Source organism: Xenopus laevis, chromosome 7S (assembly GCF_017654675.1).
Source record: "Xenopus laevis strain J_2021 chromosome 7S, Xenopus_laevis_v10.1, whole genome shotgun sequence".
Classification (NCBI taxonomy): Eukaryota; Metazoa; Chordata; class Amphibia; order Anura; family Pipidae; genus Xenopus; species Xenopus laevis.
In genome coordinates, this window is record NC_054384.1 from 91,876,438 (window position 1) to 91,892,288 (window position 15,851).

Below are 15,851 nucleotides of genomic sequence, written 5' to 3' on the forward strand. Positions count from 1 at the left end.
TCCCTTTCTCCACTAATGGTTCAGACTTTTTGAAACAATGTAGCAGAAGTTAGATCTACTCCAGCCTAAGAGCAGAGGGGAACATTACAGATCCCAGAGGCACTCACTTAAGAAGCAACTGGATTCTAATGGTGCAGAAGCCTCTGCTACTCCTCAACTTGTGTGTCTAATTGGTGTCTACGTGCCTCCCCCTCTCCCGCACCCAGGGCCGGATTTTGGGTAGTGGCGCCCCAAGGTCCTAGCGCCGGATACACGAGCGAGCGCACTTTCAAGCACTGGATCACTGTGCTCCTTAGGGATGCGGCTGGGCGGGATGTCACCCCTAAATTTTTGCCGGCCTGGGTCCGGGCCTTTATGGCCTCGCCACAAATCCGGGCCTGCCCGCACCTCATCAATACAATTCTTACCAACACAGACAATGCCAGGCCTGGATTTGTGGAAAGGCCACCAAGGCCCAGGCCTAGGGCAGCAGGATTTTAGGGGGCGGCATGCTGCCCAACCACACCCACATTGGTTTAAAAACACTGGGGATGTGCAGGAGATACAATAGTTTTTTAAACTTCCTGTGCGCCAATCCTCATTGCTCCAAAAATGTGTGTGATTAAAGGGGAGAGGACAGGGCGATGAATGACAGCAGGCCTAGGGGCACCCGCTATGTAAATCCGGCCCTGGACATTCAAGGGTTAAGTATCAGGTGTCTGTGCTCTGCAAAGGGATCCACAGACCTGTGACAATGCGAGAAGACCTGCAGCAATGCCAGAACAATTACAATTGTTTTCCGTGCAGAGAAAGGAAAGGGACAACTAGAGACTGTTCTCAACAGCAATTACATTTATAGATAACCTTAAAAGCAATCAAAATGTATCATGAATGTACATTGGAATGTTAATTAGAATAACATACTCTTCATTAGGCTCCATATTTTTTTTCCGTTTACATCATTTAAAGGGTTACTGCCTTGAGCATTTGTCTCCTCTTAATAGAGAGAGAGAGAGATAAGGGGATGCCTCTGCATAGTCACAATGCCAACTTGTTGATGTGGGAATGTGGTTATATTACAAGTGCTTGCAACAATTTAACATTATATTTTCTTTCCCTGATCTCAAACATTCTAAAGAGTCAATTTTTAATTCCAATAATATGCCTTATAATGCAATTAGTGATGGGCGAATTTGGGGCATTTCGCTTCACCGAAAAATTTGTGAATTTCCTGTGAAATTCGCGAAATGGTAAAAATTCGTGAAACGTTTTTTGACGCCGGCGGTTTTGCGAAATGTATTCGCCGGCGGCGAATCGTGGGAATTCGCCGCAAATTCGCACCTGGCGAATAAATTCGCCCATCACTAAATGCAATATAAACTATCCTATAGTACAGTATTATATGGCCTATGGAGCAGTGTAATCTATCATTTAGTACAGTATAATATGGCCTATGAAGCAGTGCAGTATATCCTATAGTACAATATATTATGGCCTATGAAGCAGTGTAATATGCCCTATAGAACAGTATAATATACCCTATAGTACAGTTTAATAAGGCCTATGGAGCAGTGTAATATGGCCTATAATGTAGTATAATGCAGCATATGGAGCGGTTTATTATACCCTACAGTACAATATAATATGGCCTATAACGTAGTTTAATATGGCCTATAATTTAGTTTAATATGGCCTATAATGTAGTTTAATATGGCCTATAATACATGCAGGCTTTGTGTATAAGGCAATAGGAGCTTGGGTAGGCTGAGGAATGTCTGGCACATAGAACTGTGATAAGCAAAGTGGCAGTCAGATAGGACAGGCTTTGTTCCTGCCTTCTCCCTGCTCAATACCTTACATGGAATAGTCAGCTCCTCTCCCCTTTATAACATTCCAGCTATTTGCCTTTATTTTAGTCCCAACACTTGCCGAGTCCCTCGTTAGTCCCCAATTATCCAGAAAGCAGCTAAAGGTAAGGCAGCAGGGATCATTGGCTTAGGTTAAGCTTACTGTGCCAGCTTTATTGCAAATGTGGCTCAGGGTGTCTCACTAGCACTTCCAGCTCTTGCTTTATGGGGCTCAACAGCAATTAGGCTGGTCCACTCTGAGTGACAGGGAAATGACCATTGCATATTACACATTCAATTATATTATCCTGTTAACACAAGCCTTATTGGTGGGGCTCCTCAATTAGTTTGCATATAAGATAAGTGGTTTATCGTATCTCAAGTGATGTGTAGCTCTATAGTTACAGCCTAAACCATGCTCTGGTTTGTTTTGGCTGCTAGGGAAGTGATATTACCTTGCTGTGCCAGAATTACATTAAAGGGCAACTATACCCTAATGTTTTCCTGCTGAACTATGCTCAGTACAGAATACCAGAATAATGGTTTTTAGTACCCCTCAGTACCAGCTATGAGAAAACCTTACAGGGCATTCAAATGCTATATTTAAATGATTCTATTAATGACCATGTCAGATCGCTATCTATCTATCTATCTATCTATCTTTCTATCTATCATCTGTAATGATCAATTGTATCCAATTTTAAACCATGTGGCTCTATTTGGGGCCCCTGGGGAGCAATTTTAAAGGAGCACATGACTAAGTGCCCTAAGTGGGGGTGAAACGCGTAGGGCGGATGGAGATGATACACAGTTTTTTAACTTTGTATAAATAAAAATATTTTTCAACTAATCCTCTCTGGTCCTGTGGATCCATTTGAGTGCTGGTCAGCCCTGCTCCTACTTATCCTTTGCCCTAAAGCTGGGGGTCTGGGGCTGCAGCACCTGGACCACATTCACTATTTGTGAGTCATTTACAAATTATTCTGGAGCACCATGTCTCTCCTAACTTTTGCAGTGCAGTTTTAAGGGTCCATGATCTTATTGCATTGTATCAGTTGGTCAGGAAATTTATATAAATATCCATTGGTGATCAGTGCCTTAAGGCTTCCAAGAAATAAACAACATATATAGACTATATATATATATATAGGTTGTTTTTTAACTCCAAGATGTTCCACCAGCTGTGAAAATTCAAACTGAATTGTGATTAGAAGTAACCTTGGAGTTCCATGACCTTTAGAAAAGCATTCGGCCTTCGGACTTGTGCTTTTATATGGTCATGGAACTCCTAGGTGACTTATAATATCCTTATAATTTACAAAAAAGGTACATAATTCACTATATTCTGAGTGCAAGAGTCAGGCTGAATGAGATAGTACACAGTCAGACACATGACTATCGCTTTCAAACTGGAGAGGGGCAAGAGTCGTTGTGAAAAATATCTTCAGTTTACAAATTTACCATTTGAATAAATTCTAGGAATATCTTTATAGATGTGCAGTAGTAGATTGTAAGCTCTTGGACTGACATCTGAAACAGATATACAGAGTGTTTCAGACACCAGTCCCAGGCGAATTTTCGCCAGCAACTGCTTCGCCTTACTTTGCCCTACTTCACCAGGCGCAAATTCGTTACCACTACAATAATTCAGTAAAATACAAAGTTGAGTCTCAGCAGCCTTACGCTGGTGAATTTTCGCTAGCGTTACTTTGGCAGTGCGAGAATTTCATAGCAAATTTTCGCTAGCGTTCATTTCTGCCTAGCAGAAGAACTTAGTACTTTTACGCTTAGGTAAATTTGAATAGTGCGGGTACATATAGGTCATATAGACATCTTTATTAGAGAAGTTGGTGCAAATGCTTGAAGTGGCCACTTATTATTACAAATGTCCAAGGAAGCAAAATAAAGACAAAAGAGATCCTCTAATGCCCTAGACATAAGCCCACCCTAAAATAAATGTGACATGTCCTTCAAATGGTTGGAACAAAATGGTAACACAAAAATCTTTAATAGTTCGGATTCTGAAGACAATCTCGTTTTAAAAAAGTAAAAATTCGCCAGTTTTTTTTACAACTTTAATGCATTCCGGCAGACAATATTTGATATCACCAACATAAGATTGAGGAAGATGTTGCTTCGTTTTATCAGTTCGCTTGGTCTGAGGTGGTGAAGTAAACTCTGGCGACAGAGGTAGCGTTCTGTAAAATCTGTGAACAACCGTTCGCCAGAGCGAAAAGTCACCTGGCGATAGTGTGTGAATGTACACTAGCGACGTTCTCGTTCGCTAGTGAATTGTTGTCTACGCCTGTTAGTGAATTGGGGATGTACCTGCAGATGGGATTTCTGGCAGATTGTCTTTGCCCTTTAGTGAATCTGCCCCTTAGTTAGAACTTATCTGTGTTCATCATTGGTCATTAGGGATGTCGCGGACTGTTCGCCCGCGAACTAATTCGCGCGAACATCGACTGTTCGCGTCCGCCGAATGTTCGCGAACGTCGCGCGACGTTCGCCAATTTGGGTTCGCCTTAGCTGGCGCTTATTTTTGCCCTCTCACCCCAGACCAGCAGATACATGGCAGCCAATCAGGAAGCTCTCCCTCCTGGACCACCCCCACACCCCCTGGACCACTCCCCTTCCATATATAAACTGAAGCCCTGCAGCGTTTTTTCATTCTGCCTGTGTGTGCTTGGAAGAGCTAGTGTAGGGAGAGAGCTGTTAGTGATTTGAGGGACAGTTGATAGTAACTTTGCTGGCTAGTAATCTACTTGATACTGCTCTGTATTGTAGGGACAGAACTCTGCAGGGATTTGAGGGACAGTGAGTTTAGTTAGCTTTGCTGACTAGTAATCTACCTTCTACTGCAGTGCTCTGTATGTAGCTGCTGTGGGCACTGCTTCTGATCTCTCATCTGCTGACTGCTGTAATAACCCAATAGTCCTTGTAAGGACTGCTTTTATTTTCTTTTTTGTTTTTTTACTTTGCTACTATAAGAGCCCAGTGCTATTAGTCTAGCTGTGTTGGGGAGTGGGACTGGTGTGCTGCTCCTCCTAGTAGTTCACCACTACCAGCACCAAATGAGAGTCAAAATTGTTACAAAGTATCTTATTTGCACCTGTTAGCTGTTCTGAGCTCTCTGCCAAAAGCCAATTAAGTTAGAAACTGGTTTTTTTCTGGCTGTTCAGTGCAGAGAAAAGAGGGACTTTCCAGTACAAAAGAGGGACAGGGGGTTGAGTGGTCAAAAGAGGGACAGTTGGGAGGTATGCAAGTGCCACCTAGCTGTGTGAGCTTTTTCACATTCTGTCTAAATAACAATAATAATTCCGTGTCCGTAAACATCACCTGAGTGATGTTTTTACAGCAGCAATAATATATTCCGTATCCACTACTGTATACGTTGCCCTTGCAGGCATTGTTTGCCCAGTCTTTAACCAAGTGCCACCTAGCTGTGTGAGCTTTTTCACATTCCGTGTCAGGAAACATCACCTGAGTGACGTAGTGTGATTTCTGCCCTTTACAGCACAAAACGCAGCGCTGTGTCAACAATGTATTTTTCAGATACATTTTTGCCCTTGATCCCCCTCTGGCATGCCACTGTCCAGGTCGTTGCACCCTTTAAACAACTTTAAAATCATTTTTCTGGCCAGAAATGTCTTTTCTAGCTTTTAAAATTCGCCTTCCCATTGAAGTCTATGGGGTTCGCTACATTCGCGAACCGTTCGCATTTTTGGACGCAAGTTCGCGAATATGTTCACAAAACATTTTTTCCGCCGTTCGCTACATCCCTATTGGTCATCTACTGGTGAAGCTGAATGACAGCAGGTACATCTAAAGTGTTGCCTTGCAAACGATGTGCCTGTATTTGTGGCATACTATTATACTACTTGTCTGTCTGGGCTCTGGCATCCAGTGCAGACAAAAGGGGCTAAAAGTCTGTGCAGTAGTTGCCTTCTCTGTGCATCAGCAGCTCAGCCTTGCGCAGATTCCTAGCAGAACTCACTGTGCCTTTATCTGCTGCTCAGTACTGATCCCATGGGTCAGCTGTTTGAAGCAACCGTAACACCAAAAAATAAAAGTGTTTTAAAGTCACAAAAATATAATGTACAATTGTGCTGCAGTGGTGATACTGGTGTGTTTTCTTCAGAAAGCATATATACTGTATAATTTATATATACAAACTGCTGGGTAGCTATGGGGGCAATGTAATTTCTCCTACCGCACATCTGTAGTTCACCAATCCTGCAACTGGTGGTGCGTTTCTTCCGTTGACCCGGCCGGGCCCCTTAGCAATGAATGTGTATAGAAAACGGATCCGCACACACACTGGTTAATGCAGTCGGGGAGTATCCCCTTTTATTCAGCCACCAAACATTCAACGTTTCGGGGGGGAACACCCACCCTTCATCAGGAACTTCATCAGGACCCTCCTGATGAAGGGTGGGTGTTCCCCCCCGAAACGTTGAATGTTTGGTGGCTGAATAAAAGGGGATACTCCCCGACTGCATTAACCAGTGTGTGTGCGGATCCATTTTCTATACACATTCGTAGCTATGGGGGCAGCCATTCAAAGCTGTTACATAATAGATAAGCTCTGCCGTATACAATGGGATACTTCAGAATTTATTTACTGTGTATCCTGTGCTTGAATAGCTGCCTCCATGGCTACACGGCAGCTTATTTATATATCTATAATTGTGTTTCTGAAGCAAACACACACCAGTTTTACCAGTGCAGGGCAACACTACATTATATTGTCATTACTTTCAAAACATTTTTTGGTGTTACCTTTAATGCTGACACTTATTGCTTATTAATAGGACACTTGCACCAGTTATACTGAACCACTTCATAAATAGTGAAAATGCTTTCAGTGTTTCTCCTAATATTCCCACCTATCAGATGACTTATCATCCTCCCTCTTGTTCTGAGTGCTAGTGGTGCTGTACAGGGAATATTGGTTCTACAGAGTATGAGATACCAGTATCTTATCCTCCCAGATACACACACACATACATACACATCCCCCGGTGCAGGGAGGAAGATGATTGCAAATCCTCCTCTGTAAATAGAAATGCAAGTAACTTTGCAATGGAACATCACCTGTTGCACTTGTAATGTACATGACTATCTCATTGCCTTTGTGATTAGTTTAAATAACAAACTATTTCTATAGAATTGTATCAGGAACTATAGAAGAGCCCCCCCCCCTGGCCAGGCAACATGGTTGGGGCTCTATTCATTTTCATACTCCACTATCAATACCATATAATGCTATTCACAATGCTAATTGTATTGCAGAATTTTCTAACCAGTGCAAATCTTTTCTCCTCCGGTGCAAAATGACGTGACATGGCTGTTACAATCAGATCCTGGGAAGCAGAGTTGCATAAATTGCATAGATGCTTTATACTTTGTTCTCCTTTGCCAAAAAGAGATTTAATAGTTTTATTTGAGATAACCAGGTGTGTAAATAAGTACACCTCTGCGCTACTAGATCCCCATCTAGTGTTTAAATGATGAACTGCATTTTTAGAAAAAATTCAAATTATGCAAAATATTATTAAAAATTCATTATTGTAGGAGGCAAATGGCTTGTCATCATATTATTCATTCTGCATAGTTACATAGTTAAGTTGGATTGAAAAAAGACCAAAGTTCATCAAGTTCAACGCCTCCAAATGACCACCCAGTGCACATACCGTATATATACATACTTATACTGACCTATCTATACACTCACATACACTATATAAACTGTTATCTATACTAACTGTAGCCGTTAATATCACAATAGCCTTGGATGTTCTGTTTGTTCAAGAAATAACCCAAGCCCCTCTTTTAGTCTTAAAGGTATTAATCTGCTATCACAACATCACCCGGCAGGGGATTTCCCAGGCTCACTACTCTCTGCATGAAGAACCACTTCAAGTCTAAAGTCTCTAGTTCTTTGATCTTTTTTATATGAGAAAATATCTCCCACTGTGTATAGTGTCCTCTAATTTATTTAGAAAGATTAATCATGTCTTCACAAGTGTCTTTTTTCCAGAAAAAATAACTCCAACCTTCACAGTCTACCCTTATAATTGAAAGATTCCATCCCTTTAAATAATCCTTCCTAAAGGGCATGTAAAGGCAAAAAAATAAAATTCCATTTTTACTTTCTTTAATGAAAAAGAAACCTATCTCCAATATTCTTTAATTAAAAAATGTGTACCGTTTTTACAAGAACCCTGACTGTATGCAGTGAAATTCTCCCTTCATTTACTGCTGTGGATAGGAATTGTCAGACGGTCCCTAGCTGCTCTGCAGGGAAACAATTTTACTTATGAACAGTAGGGGGAGCCCCTTACTTCCCAGCCATGCAGAACTCAAGGAACTTTGCAGTTGGCAACTGTGCAGAGATTTGTATTGGATTTTATTTTTGCCTTTACATCCCCTTAAATGTTTCCAACTCCAGCTGCAGGGACAAAGATCATGGAGCCAGATTTAAACAGATAAACTGGGATTCTATTTAGAGGATTATTTTTCTGCAGCCACTGGAGAGTTGGAGATAGATTGTATTATTTTTACAATTTTTTTTAAACAATACAAAAACTATAAAATCCACATTAGATTACATGACAACACAGGACCCACTACAGTCTGTATATTCTGATTATTAATCAGTCTTGTTGTATTGGCTTCTGGCAGATATTATTTTACTTGTGCTGTTTGAAAACATAAATTATTTGTTTGATTAGGCTTGTGGTGCAGTAAGTTCATGTTTATATTTAGTATACAAAATACAGCATTTCTAGCATTATTCTATTTTAGTCTCTACTTCTCCTTTAAGGATTGGATCCCAAAACTACACTGCATACTCCAGGTGAGGCCTTACCAGGGACATTGTAATTTGCAATGTAGTCAAGTATTTTATCCCTTATTACCCAAAAGCCTCCCCGCCACTGATGTCAACCTAACAGGCCTTTAGTTTTCAGGCGGGATCCCTTTTTAATTACTGGCACCACACTAGCAATTTGCCAATCTGTCTAGGCAGAACTCAACAAATCCTAATAAAATTATGGCAATCACAGAGCTAAGCTCTTCTACAGCCCTGGGATGAATACCATCCAGGTCCTGGACCCTTATTTATCTTTACATGCTCTAGTCTCTTTTGAATTTCCTGCTGAGTCACCAATGTATCAATAGTTATGTTATTAAAATTGGGTCCATTAAAAAAGGAAACATGAATTAGCTGGTGCCTTGGTTGTGTAGACAATGTTTATCTGTTATGGAGTGCTCACACCCTTAATTATGCATCCAAGAGGGTGTCGGGTGCTTCACCTTTGCCTGCCCTTCAGGTCTTGCATTCCATGTAAAATAAAACCAGTAGCACTCTGATAAAAGTGAAAAAGTGAATCCATAATTTATTTAGCCCATATGCATACAAATCAAGGGCAACGTTTCGGACTCCACTGAGCGTGATAAAGGGCTCAGTGGAGCCCAAAACATTGCCCTTGATTTGTATGCATATGGGCTAAATAAATTATGGATTCACTTTTTCACTTTTATTAGAGTGCTATTGGTTGTGTAGACAGACAAAAAAAAAATACTTCGAAATCTCAAGCTTTTTTCCCCTGTTTTCATCAACTAACCGCCCCCATCCTTTCTTTCTCAATTTCTTTTCTATTTACATATTTAAAAAAAATAATTTTGGATTCATTTTACTCCCCGCTGCAATACCCTTCTCCATCTTTATTTTAGCATGTTTTTCAGGAAAACTCTTAGGGGTTTATAGAAAGGAGGAAAGGGGCAGTCAGTGGCTTAATAGGAGCATATTAATTCACCTTCACAGATCTTATTATTTTTAAGTACTGCACTACAAATAATTTCCCCCAACTATATTTCCCATTAGATGCTTTTCTACTTAATCTGGCAGCAAAGGTGGGCAGTGGGCACCATGATATCACATCAGATGATCTCACATGTCCAGTGCCTGTTGCTGATGAATGGCCAGATAAGAGTCCTAGCACTGTCCCTTGGGATGCCCTAAGAACATAAAAGCTGGCCAGTGCTGGGGTGATACATGGCACAAGGGAGCCCTGTATTTGAACCCCTGCCTGCTCATGGCCAGTTTTAAGTATAGTCCCTTGCACACATGTGAGGTCAATTAACCATAATCCAGGAGCTGTCTCCATTGATAATGATACACTGTTTAGCAAAACAGTTGCTAAAAATAATCAGCCCCTTGAACATGAGCTGATTTGCTGCTGCCATAAAGCTCAAAGGACCTTTCTGGTGCTTCAGTGCCATTCACATGTGTTGGGTAATTCCTCAGTTCAAGTAACAATTTTAGTTCACATCAAAACTACTTTCCAAAGAGGGTTTTATCATCAAAGCAGCTGGCAAATTCGGTAACAGCCAATAAATGTCACAGCTGATTGATGAGAGTATGCAAAATAATGTATTGCTCTCATTTGTAGTGGCCCATCACAGCTCGAAAGCCTTGGATCTTTGATAAGAGATCTGTTTTTGGCAAAGTGTTAACTTTATGGGGGGCAGTTTGGCTCCCAGAAACTGCTCTTGATTTCAAAATACTTATCACTCCTGTAATAGGTTATGTAATGGCTTCCGTAATGTAGTTTTGGCTGAAGGGCAGCTGGCTTCAGTTCTGTTTCAAGAGTCAGAACCAGTAGTGCTGATAGGGACAATTGACGTGTTGCTTTCAGATGCAACAGGCAGCAATTCCATGTCTTCTGAAACTTGGCCAGCGACCGCATATTTCTGTAAGTGTATACTCAAATACTTTCCATAACGGGAAAAGATCTGTGGCTAACAGTCCTAATTGCCCCATGCAGGAAGCCTAGTCTCTGTGGTCTGTAACCATCAGGTATCACTCCAGCACAACCATTCCATGTGCCTTATCTCTTTAAGCCCCACAATCAGACCAAATATGGGGCTGCTAGCAGCCTGACAGTCTAATCTGTGGAAGAGTCAATAGCCATTCCTGTTTTATACTCTAATCTTAACATGCAATTAGGTCACACTTTCTGTACTCAACAACCAGGAGGCATTAGAATGAGACCTTCTATTAATGGAAATCCACTTGACTGCAGTGTCGGACTGGGACACCAGGGGCCCACCCAAAAACCTTGGACCAGGGGCCCTCCAAAGAACCATAGACCAGGGGCCCACTCTCAGTACTAATATTATTATTCTCCTCACGCAACCTCAATTTTCCTAGTCTCTATTAACTATTATTACATTTGCATAAAAAAGGGGAGGGGACAGGGGTGACGAACAGCAGTGGGCCTAGGGGCTCCCGCTATGTAAATCCGGCCCTGACTGTGCATCTCACTTCAGGGTTTTATTAAGCACAAGGTGCATAACACTGCAAGATCCCAGACAGAAAGGCTCTCTGAGCACTAATGCACCCAGTTTTGCACTCAGCCCCCCCACACCAACCCCCAGGCCCAGCAGTAAAGTCCTCTCTGACGCCGCCACTCCCACACGTGTACTTTATTTTTGTACCGGTAGAAGGAAAGGAGAGAGAGAGAAAGAGGAGAAAGAGCCTGGGCCCACCGGGTTTTTTCCAGTGTCCCGCCAGCCCAGTCCGACCCTGGTTGCACTTCTTGTTGCCTTCGTACTTCTGTCCGGGGTCTAAATAAATGACCCTCTATGTTTTCAAACATGTACAGAAATAAAGGCATAAATGCAGCCCTGCCACATGGCATTGGATAGACATTTCTATAACCTTGAGATAACCTGTAATTATATCCCTATCATAATGCCGTGGGATGCTCTTGGCTGCAATGTCACAGATAGGAGAGCATTCGTTCATATCTGTTACTGCTCCCCCCAAAGTCACAGAGGTCAGTTAGTGTGTAACATCAGACACAGCGACCACACAATAACACTGGGAATGCTGGGAAATAAATATGAATTCCCCTAGACAGAAATAAAGATCAAGGAAGAATATATATATATATATATATATATATATATATATATATACATATATATATATAAATGCAGGGTGGCAGCACTCCAAGGATTTTGCAACAAGATAAGGTGTCAAATAAAGCAGGTTTATTAAATCCAACGTTTCAGTAGGGATGTAGCGAACGTCGGAAAAAAAGTTCGCGAACATATTCGCGAACTTGCGCAAAAACGCGAGCGGTTCGCGAACGGTTCGCGAACCCCATAGACTTCAATGGGAAGGCGAACTTTAACATCTAGAAAAGACATTTCTGGCCAGAAAAATGATTTTAAAGTTGTTTAAAGGGTGCAACGACCTGGACAGTGGCATGCCAGAGGGGGATCAAGGGCAAAAATGTATCTGAAAAATCTGCCTGTGTGTGCTTGGAAGAGATAGTGTAGGGGGAGAGCTGTTAGTGATTTCAGGGACAGATGATAGTAAGTTTGCTGGCTAGTAATCTGCTTGATACTGCTCTGTATTGGAGGGACAGAAGTCTGCAGGGATTTGAGGGACATTTTAGCTTAGGTAGCTTTGCTGGCTAGTAATCTGCTGTTCTCTTTAAACAACTGCCATACGTTGACCTTGTAGGCATTGTTTGCCCAGTTTTTTTGGACGCAGCCACTGAAGCACAGTTGCCAGAAAAAATATGCCATATAAATGCTGAAAATAGTCATTTTTCGCCATACGTTGACCTTGTAGACATTGTTTGCCCAGTTTTTTTGGACGCAGCCACTGAAGCACAGTTGCCAGAAAAATTATGCCATATAAATGCTGAAAATATAAATTTTTTTGGTTGCAGCCACTGAAGCACAGAGGCCAGAAAAATTATGCCATATAAATGCAGAAAATATGCATTTTTTTGGTCGCAGCCACTGAAGCACAGTTGACAGAAAAATTATGCCATATAAATGCTGAAAATATAAACTTTTTTGGTTGCAGCCACTGAAGCACAGAGGCCAGAAAAATTATGCCATATAAATGCAGAAAACATGCATTTTTTTGGTCGCAGCCACTGAAGCACAGTTGACAGAAAAATTATGCCATATAAATGCTGAAAATATAAATTTTTTTGGTTGCAGCCACTGAAGCACAGAGGCCAGAAAAATTATGCCATATAAATGCAGAAAATATGCATTTTTTTGGTCGCAGCCACTGAAGCACAGTTGCCAGAAAAAATATGCCATATAAATGCTGAAAATAGTCATTTTTTGCCATATACGTTGAGTCAACGTATGGCAAAAAATGACTATTTTCAGCATTTATATGGCATATTTTTTCTGGCCTCTGTGCTTCAGTGGCTGCGGCCAAAAAAACTGGGCAAACAATGCCTACAAGGTCAACGTCGTTGACCTTGTAGGCATTGTTTGCCCAGTTTTTTTTGGCCGCAGCCACTGAAGCACAGAGGCCAGAAAAAATATGCCATATAAATGCTGAAAATAGTCATTTTTTTGGTCGCAGCCACTGAAGCACAGTTGCCAGAAAAATTATGCCATATAAATGCTGAAAATATAAATTTTTTTGGTTGCAGCCACTGAAGCACAGAGGCCAGAAAAATTATGCCATATAAATGCAGAAAATATGCATTTTTTTGGATGCAGCCACTGAAGCACAGTTGCCAGAAAAAATATGCCATATAAATGCTGAAAATAGTCATTTTTTGCCATACGTTGACCTTGTAGACATTGTTTGCCCAGTTTTTTTGGTTGCAGCCACTGAAGCACAGAGGCCAGAAAAAATTAAACCAGTAGGGTTTGCACCCTAGTTTGTAACGGTGGCGGAGGGAGGAGGAGGACGCTAAAGGACAGCTGTGTGTGGAGTCATGAGGCTTGAAGAGAAGGACAGCTGCATAGAAGTCAGAACAAGTCTTCCGGCGTGCAGTAACCCTCCGAGATCCACCCCTCATTCATTTTAATAAAGGTCAGGTAATCGACACTTTTGTGACCTAGGCGAGTTCTCTTCTCAGTTACAATCCCTCCTGCTGCACTGAAGGTCCTTTCTGAGAGCACACTTGAGGCTGGGCAAGACAAGAGGTTCATGGCAAATTGTGACAGCTCTGGCCACAGATCAAGCCTGCGCACCCAGTAGTCCAGGGGTTCATCGCTCCTCAGAGTGTCGATATCTGCAGTTAATGCCAGGTAGTCCGCTACCTGCCGGTCGAGGCGTTCTTTGAGGGTGGATCCAGAAGGGTTGTGGCGCTGCCTTGGACAGAAAAACATTTGCATGTCTGACGTTACAGACTGGCCAAAGGGCTTTGTCCTTGCAGGTGTGCTCGTGGCAGGATTACTGGCACCTCTGCCCCTGGAATGTTGATGAGTTCCTGAAGTGACATCACCCTTAAAAGCATTGTACAACATGTTTTGCAGGCTGGTTTGTAAATGCCGCATCTTTTCGGACTTGTGGTATGTTGGTAACATTTCTGACACTTTATGCTTGTACCGAGGGTCTAGTAGCGTTGCGACCCAGTACAGGTCCTTCTCCTTAAGCCTCTTGATACGGGGGTCCTTCAACAGGCATGACAGCATGAAAGACCCCATTCTCACAAGGTTGGATGCAGAGCTATCCATCTCCGCTTCCTCATTATCAAGGACTGCATCATCCACGGTCTCCTCCCCCCAGCCACGTACAAGACCAGGGGTCCCCAAAAGGTCACCACTAGCCCCCTGGGAAGCCTGCTCCTGTTGGTCCTCCTCCTCCTCCTCCACAAAGCCACCTTCCTCCTCTGACTCCACTTCTGGCACCTCTCCCTGCGTTGCAGCAGGTGCCTGGGTTCGTTCTGGTGATTCCGACCAGAAATCGTGCGCTTCCAGCTCCTCGTCACGCTGGTCTACAGCCTCATCTGTCACTCGTCGCACGGCACGCTCCAGGAAGAAAGCGAAGGGTATTAGGTCGCTGATGGTGCCTTCGGTGCGACTGACCATATTTGTCACCTCTTCAAAAGGTCGCATGAGCCTGCAGGCATCGCGCATAAGCACCCAGTAACGGGGGAAAAAAATCCCCAGCTGTGCAGATCCAGTCCTACCACCCAGTTCAAAAAGGTACTCGTTGACGGCCCTTTGTTGTTGCAGCAGACGTTCCAACATAAGGAGCGTTGAATTCCAGCGAGTCTGGCTGTCAGAAATCAAACGCCTGACTGGCATGTTGTAGCGCTGCTGAATGTCAGCAAGGCGTGCCATGGCTGTGTAGGAACGTCTGAAATGGGCCGACACCTTTCTGGACTGGGTGAGAACGTCCTGGAATCCTGGGTACTTGGAGACAAAACGTTGGACTATTAAATTTAACACATGTGCCATGCAGGGCACATGTGTTAAATTGCCTAGTCTCAACGCTGCCAACAGATTGCTTCCATTGTCACACACCACTTTTCCGATCTGCAGTTGGTGTGGGGTCAGCCACCGATCGGCCTGTGACTGCAGAGATGACAGGAGTACAGATCCGGTATGGTTTTTGCTTTCCAGGCACGTCATCCCCAAGACAGCGTGACAACGGCGTACCTGGCACGTCGAATAGCCTAGGGGGAGCTGGGGGTGCACAGGTGTGGAGGAGGAGAAGGAGGACCCAGCAGCAGAGTAAGAAGAAGAAGAAGACGAGGTAGAGAGCGATGGAGGAGTAGAGGTGGTGGCAGAACCGCGTGCAATCCGTGGCGGTGACACCAACTCCACTGTTGTTGTTGAGCTACCCATTCCCTGCTTCCCAGCCATTACCAAGTTCACCCAGTGGGCAGTGTAGGTGACATACCTGCCCTGACCATGCTTGGAGGACCATGCGTCAGTAGTCATATGGACCTTTGGCCCAACACTAAGTGACAGAGATGCCGGTAACTTGGCTCTGCACATGTTGGTACAGGTGTGGTATTCCCTTTTTAGAAAAAAAATTGCGGCTGGGTACCTTCCACTGCGGTGTCCCAATTGCTACAAATTTGCGGAAGGCCTCAGAGTCCACCAGCTGGTATGGTAAAAGCTGGCGGGCTAAGAGTGCAGACAAGCCAGCTGTCAGACGCCGGGCAAGGGGGTGACAGTCAGACATTGGCTTCTTACGCTCAAACATGGCCTTCACAGAAACTTGGCTGGTGG

General features: G+C 43.1%; 1 protein-coding gene across 2 annotated transcripts in view; it reads left to right on the forward strand.

The window, feature by feature from the left end:
• Positions 1–1,928: 1,928 nt before the first annotated feature.
• tnni3.S (troponin I3, cardiac type S homeolog) overlaps positions 1,929–15,851 on the forward strand; it is a 30,431-nt gene continuing 16,508 nt past the window's right edge. The window contains 1 exon segment of one of the 2 annotated variants that reach the window (NM_001087909.2): positions 1,929–1,951. The gene's annotated coding sequence lies outside the window, so the exon portion shown is untranslated. 2 annotated transcript variants of the gene reach the window in all.